The sequence below is a fragment of the Pelodiscus sinensis genome, chromosome 1 (genome assembly GCF_052426305.1).
Source record: "Pelodiscus sinensis isolate ZL-2025 chromosome 1, ASM5242630v1, whole genome shotgun sequence".
In the NCBI taxonomy this organism is placed as follows: Eukaryota; Metazoa; Chordata; order Testudines; family Trionychidae; genus Pelodiscus; species Pelodiscus sinensis.
In genome coordinates this window covers 229,307,145-229,312,688 of record NC_143052.1, presented here as the reverse complement: position 1 = coordinate 229,312,688, position 5,544 = coordinate 229,307,145, and the positions used below count along the sequence as shown (strand labels likewise).

The 5,544-nt window shown below is 44.7% G+C and overlaps 1 long non-coding RNA gene across 1 annotated transcript; it reads right to left on the bottom strand.

Annotated features, from left to right (window-relative positions):
• Window positions 1-917: 917 nt before the first annotated feature.
• On the bottom strand, window positions 918-4,510 carry LOC112543528 (uncharacterized). The gene is made up of 3 exons (XR_003086714.3): window positions 2,543-4,510; window positions 1,880-2,028; window positions 918-1,160 (listed from the first exon to the last, which is right to left on the bottom strand). It is a non-coding gene; the product is annotated as an uncharacterized LOC112543528 (long non-coding RNA).
• Window positions 4,511-5,544: the final 1,034 nt, after the last annotated feature.

The following is a 5,544-nucleotide window of genomic DNA, read 5'->3' as shown; positions in this document are numbered from 1 at the left end:
GGTAAGGCCAGCCCTGGCTACAAGATCTGTTGGCTAGTTCCACAGCTTTCCACAGCTGATGGCAGAGGAACCGAAGAGAGGCCAATTTGAAACAAACCAATCCAAATTTCCCCCTGGTGTTTAGACTGGGTGAATAGTGGTGCCTGCAGAGGGACCTAGAAGAAGGTCAATTGAACTGAATCTACATGCCCGGTCTACACGGGTTGTGCACCGGCTGCACGTGGGAAGCGAGGGGCGCCAGCTCTTTGCAAGCGTGGCTTACAAATCTAACTTCTCAGAACTACTTTCTTTCTTCTCTGCGCTGCTATAGGCGGCGGGGTTTTCTTCCGCCGGTTCAGAATGAAGGCTCCCTGGTTCAGAATGCAGGCTCGCCAGCGGAGGGATTAAGTGGAACAAGGGGGCTGGAAGCGCAAGCTGCGGCCTCAGTCTCCTTGCAGCTGATCAAGACAGCCCGTCTACACAGGCCGAACCAGCAACAGGAGCGTGGTGACTTCACGATTGCGCAGAAAGAGGAACCCGAGGCCGTTTTTCATCGGGGAACACAACGGCTCAGATATTGCAAAGCGAATGATGGGCGTCGATCCTTAATTTAACACAGTGTCAAAATGTTCAGTGATTTCAATGGGGGGAAGGGCAGAATCGGGTCCTTAAATAGCCCACTCTCCCTCCTCTCAGAGATAAACAAATTGCTCTTGCCTCATTTTGCCTGGCACCTGAGAAAACCCCTCAACAGGAGGGGAACCAGTCCGTGCACACACACAAAAGAGGCAAAGCCGCACCCCTTCAACGTGCATTTAGTCCTCCCATCGCGATCACCGGGAGGAGACATCGGATAACTTCACTCCTAATCAGAAATGTTATTAGTATCTTTCTCCCCATATTAACCCCTATCGATAATGAGGAGCTCCGAGCACAAGTTACCCACTATAAGTTTTATTAAAAGTCACTGCTTGTTGCAACTCGTCGTACCAGATCCAGAGTGTAAAGGTCTGGTCATTCCTCCTCCCGAAAGGATACATTCGCCTGGAGTTTAATCAGCACTTGCTTACGACTTGTGGTTTCCATCAACAGTATTTTCGAGCCATCATTTTCGTCATGCCAAACTATCACGTCGATGCTTTTTGGAATCGCATTGGCACATCAGGATGCTTGCCAAACGGCTCCATGAAATGAAGAACATATTAGAGCAATTATTCATTTTAACGAGGTAACTTTGCCTAATGTTGTGATTCATGGAGTGCATAAACTTCAACCACAGTGTCCTGCCTGTGGCGGTCTGTTATTAGCAGAATTTCATAGGCAAACAATAATGGACCCTCCTTCAAATGATTGTTTTGGAAGTTTCTAACTGGGGTGGCAAGAGAAAGAAACCTTTGAAATAACTGTAGGCACATGGCTTAGTTTCAGTTCTGCCTGTGTTTCCAAGTCTAGTCTTCAAGCATTTCTAATCATCTACAGAAAGCCTCTCTGTTTACAGTCTGGATCTGAATAATACATCTTAGTAAATTTAGTCAAAATAAGCAGGGGTCATGTTACAAAACAAGTGTTACAATCTCAAATGCTACTATCTTTGGAAAAAATAATCTTTCAAAAATGCTTGCACGTGACTGGCACAAGCTCCCTAGCATTGTAACATCACAAGAGTACACTACTGTACTGTGCCGAGAGTCTGCCCCAGCAAAATGACCGTTTAAGGGAATTATTTGAAACATTGCAGGGGGTGAAACATATATAGAAGGAAACCACAATGGTGGGATGTTCAAAGCTAATAAAATACAGGAGTGAATGACTAGAAAAATATAAGAGAGACGTTTAGATGAGAAAAACAAGATTTCATTGTAAAATAAATTCTCAGTCTATATCTGCAAGTTATTCATACCACTTAGTGCAGAGTGAGTTTTTCTTTCTTTCTTTCTTTCTTTCTTTCTTTCTTTCTTTCTTTCTTTCTTTCTTTCTTTCTTTCTTTCTTTCTTTCTTTCTTTCTTTCTTTCTTTCTTTCTTTCTTTCTTTCTTTCTATAAAAAGGGAACTAAATAAAAGCCTTATATTTCATTTAAGTAAACTTAAACTTTCTCTCTTTCGATTTAGTTGCCAATTTTATTTGCTTAAAGTTTAGTCTGCACACTAAATCTGGACGTGTAGTAGCCATCCTCAAGTGTTTGATACTGACAGCACTAGTCAGAGGATAAGGCTGTTTTTTACTCCCTATGTTCCTTCTGCACCCCACCTCTACCCAATCACCACGGGAGATAACCAAGTGAAAAATACAACTTTTTAAAAAAATGTTAAGTGTTCCAAAGATTGAAAGCCAGACCCTCCCCAAGATCACAAAGAATACGCTTTGGCAGGTGGAAGCAATCAATTTATAGTAGCACCCTGATGATTTACATTTACCACCAAACCGTTGGAGTCAAATTTATCAAGGGGGAGGAGGGAGAGAATTAAAATACACCGTCTCTCTAGAAGAGTTCCTGCAGTTGTACCACTCGCTCTCTCCTACATAGAACTACTGTTGTTTGACTCCCCGCCCTTCATAAACTCACCTGCAATAAGCCCCATCATAGCCACCTTTGCATAACACCGCCTCTGTATGCCACGAGAAAAACCTGTCTCCCGAAGGCGATAGAATTTCTCCACTATGCCTCTATTCAGGCACTGTATGTATTATTTCTTTGCCAATATATGTCTTCGGGACCCACCCTTCTTTCCCGTCCTGAAAATAAAAGGTCTATTCTCTTCTGTTTTAAGTAGACTTTGTGCAATAAAAAGCATTTTATGGCCCTCAGTAACTGGTATTTAATTTGCAGGCCTTTACAGCTTGCAAGGAACAGACTTCTTTAGCCAGAGAGCAGTTATGTGTGTACTTTGTGGATTTTATTCCACTGGCACTCGCTTAGTTGACTGGTGTAAAATGAGACAATGATGTTTTTTGCGATCAGCAAGACAGCAGATAAAGACCCAGGCAAATGTTCCAAGATCCTGGGTCCACAGTGAAGCAGGGAGGAAGACAATGTAAATTATGGGCGCTGCTGGCAGTCTCTTAGAGTTGATTCTCTTCTCAGCTGGCTTGGTAAATCTAAAGTGAGGTGACCTCTGGAATACTGGCTCCTCTCTTTCTTCACCTCCACTAAAAGAGGGGCCATCCTGCTGTGGAGTTTCGTTATTTACAGAATTTGCTTCCCCTTCTTTGCCCCTACAATTAAGGCCTTCTGCAGACCTACTTACTCAGCTCCATGCTTCCCAAGAGAACGTGGCCAAGATTCTAGAACATGGTGACCATTGATAACGAGGGGGTGGCAGTCTTCGGAATCTAAATAGCTTTGTGACGCTCACTGCCTTGTTCCCCGCGTGGCTTTGTGACGGGGGGATGAGTTGGTCGGGAGGCCAAGTGGCTTTTCCAATGGCAGGTGACCTGGTGGCATTCAGTTTCGTGGCAAAGAGCCTGCTTGCCCAATGCCTGCTCTGGAGTCCCGCGGGCTGGCGAGGAGGCTTTTGGAGAAGGCGGCCGATCAGACTCACAAAGCAGAGGAGAGCGGGTCTTGCCCTGGCCAGAGAAGATCTTTCTTGCTCGCACACCGAGCGCGGGAGTTTTCATTTCCTTTGCTGCAGCGGCTAGAAAAGGGGTGTTCGGGCTTTGCTAAGCAGGAGGGCAGCAATGTCGATTATATGTGTGCGTACAAGATCTCATTGTGGAGCAACGGCGGGACCTGTGGACACCCAAAGGCCAGTCGCTGAGGGCTTGGGGACCCGCCCTTGGACACAGAGGCGGGAGCCTGAAGGGAAGCTGACGAGAGGAATGAAATTCCTACCCGTCGGAGGCGAGGTCTTTGGGGTTAGGCTAACAGGGAGCTGTGACGATCGCTACCACCTTCTGCCTCTCGCAGCCCTGCCCCTTGCACCGTTTGGAAAGGCTTGTCCATTTTAGCACCAGGAAAACAGCAGGGAAATAGCCCCAGCCTTGCTGTCTTGCAATGCTGGGAAGCAATCCACTCGCTCAGCACCTATCCCAGTCTCTCCTTGATATACTGCCCCGCCCCCTCCCCCAGCCGCGTTGGCTGGCAAATTGTGCTATAAGGGCAGCCCTGTGCTCCGAAGTGGGTGGCTGGCTGGGGTCCAGCCAGTTCGAGCTGTTCTTTTAGCCCTGAGCTTTGCCTCAGGCCAGGAGGCTTTGCAGCGGGTGCAAATGGCCAGGCAGAGCAGACAGCCCTTCCCGGCCAGCCTCTCCAATACCAGGAGCCCCCTACCTGCAGATGGACTCTAATTAGTGAGGCAGGCAGCCCTCCTTCCAGCCCTGTTTGCCTCCGCTCGGTGCGGTCTCTTTTGCCTTCTTCGGGGGGTGGAGGGGAGAGACAGGGACATAGTTCAAGCGATGGCAGCATTTAGTTTCTAAATAGAGAGGAAAAAATTCCCCTCCACCTAGCCACCCACTCAGCTCCAGTGCTGCGTTTTGTTTGCACCGCGCTAAAGAGGAAAGTTGAAGTGTAATTAGCAAAGCTGAATTTACCTTCATGAGTGTGTGTGTGTGTGTGTGTGTGTGTGTGCGCTCAAGAGACAATGCAGTTAATAGTGTCCAAAATGTTCACTCTCTCTGCACATGCTTGTAGTACTCAGTCATTTATACACACACACACACACATACACACACACACACACACCTCTATATAATGAAATCTTTAGGGATGTGATCTTATATTGTATCTTCCAAATGTGATCGCATAGAAAAATGCAGATAAATCCATAGGCTTGTGTTTGTAATAAATTCATACATTAATTATTCCTTCCATGTGTATTAAACCATTATCTGAGTCAATTTTTCTCTCGTGTTTCAATAACTTCACTTCACCGAAGAAGAAGAAGAGGAAGAAGAAGAAGAAATATAGTTGTGTTCTTGACAGAAAAATAACTAAATACCTTGTCTCGTATAGGAAAAAAAGTGAATATACTCAATTTTTTTAAAAGATCATAACATCTGGAAATTGATATCAAATGGTGTACAATCCCTGAGAGACGATAATCTTCCACTGTATAATATTTCCACTCGAAATCTTAATAATCCCATAAATCTTCCCTGTGAATTGGGAAAATGTAACAGTTCATTGAAATACTCATTGGGAAATAATTGAAAATATGTAATAGGTCAGTGAAATATTCGTGTATTTTTCCTTTTTTTGTGTGTGCTGTTGCTAACTCCACACATACGTGTAAATATTCCTACTTCGTTTTAAATGCATACACAAGACTATTCCCTTGAGCGCTGCATACCATACAAGAGATATATGCCCTTTTGACTTATTAATTATTATTACAGAGTTCAAAACTGTACTGAAGAAGTCAAACAAATCTCTCTCTGTGCGGCGTGGTGCTAAATCAGTACAAACTTTGCAGCCCAGAACTTTTTGGTGTAGGTTTTATACCAGTCTCAGTGCCAAATCCCGCTCGATTTAATCCTACTAATGTCTCCTTAGCTAAATGAGCAGGACTTGGTGTAGTCTGTTATAATTAATTACGCTAATAGGTAACAGTATTTTATTTTGTAGAACTATCA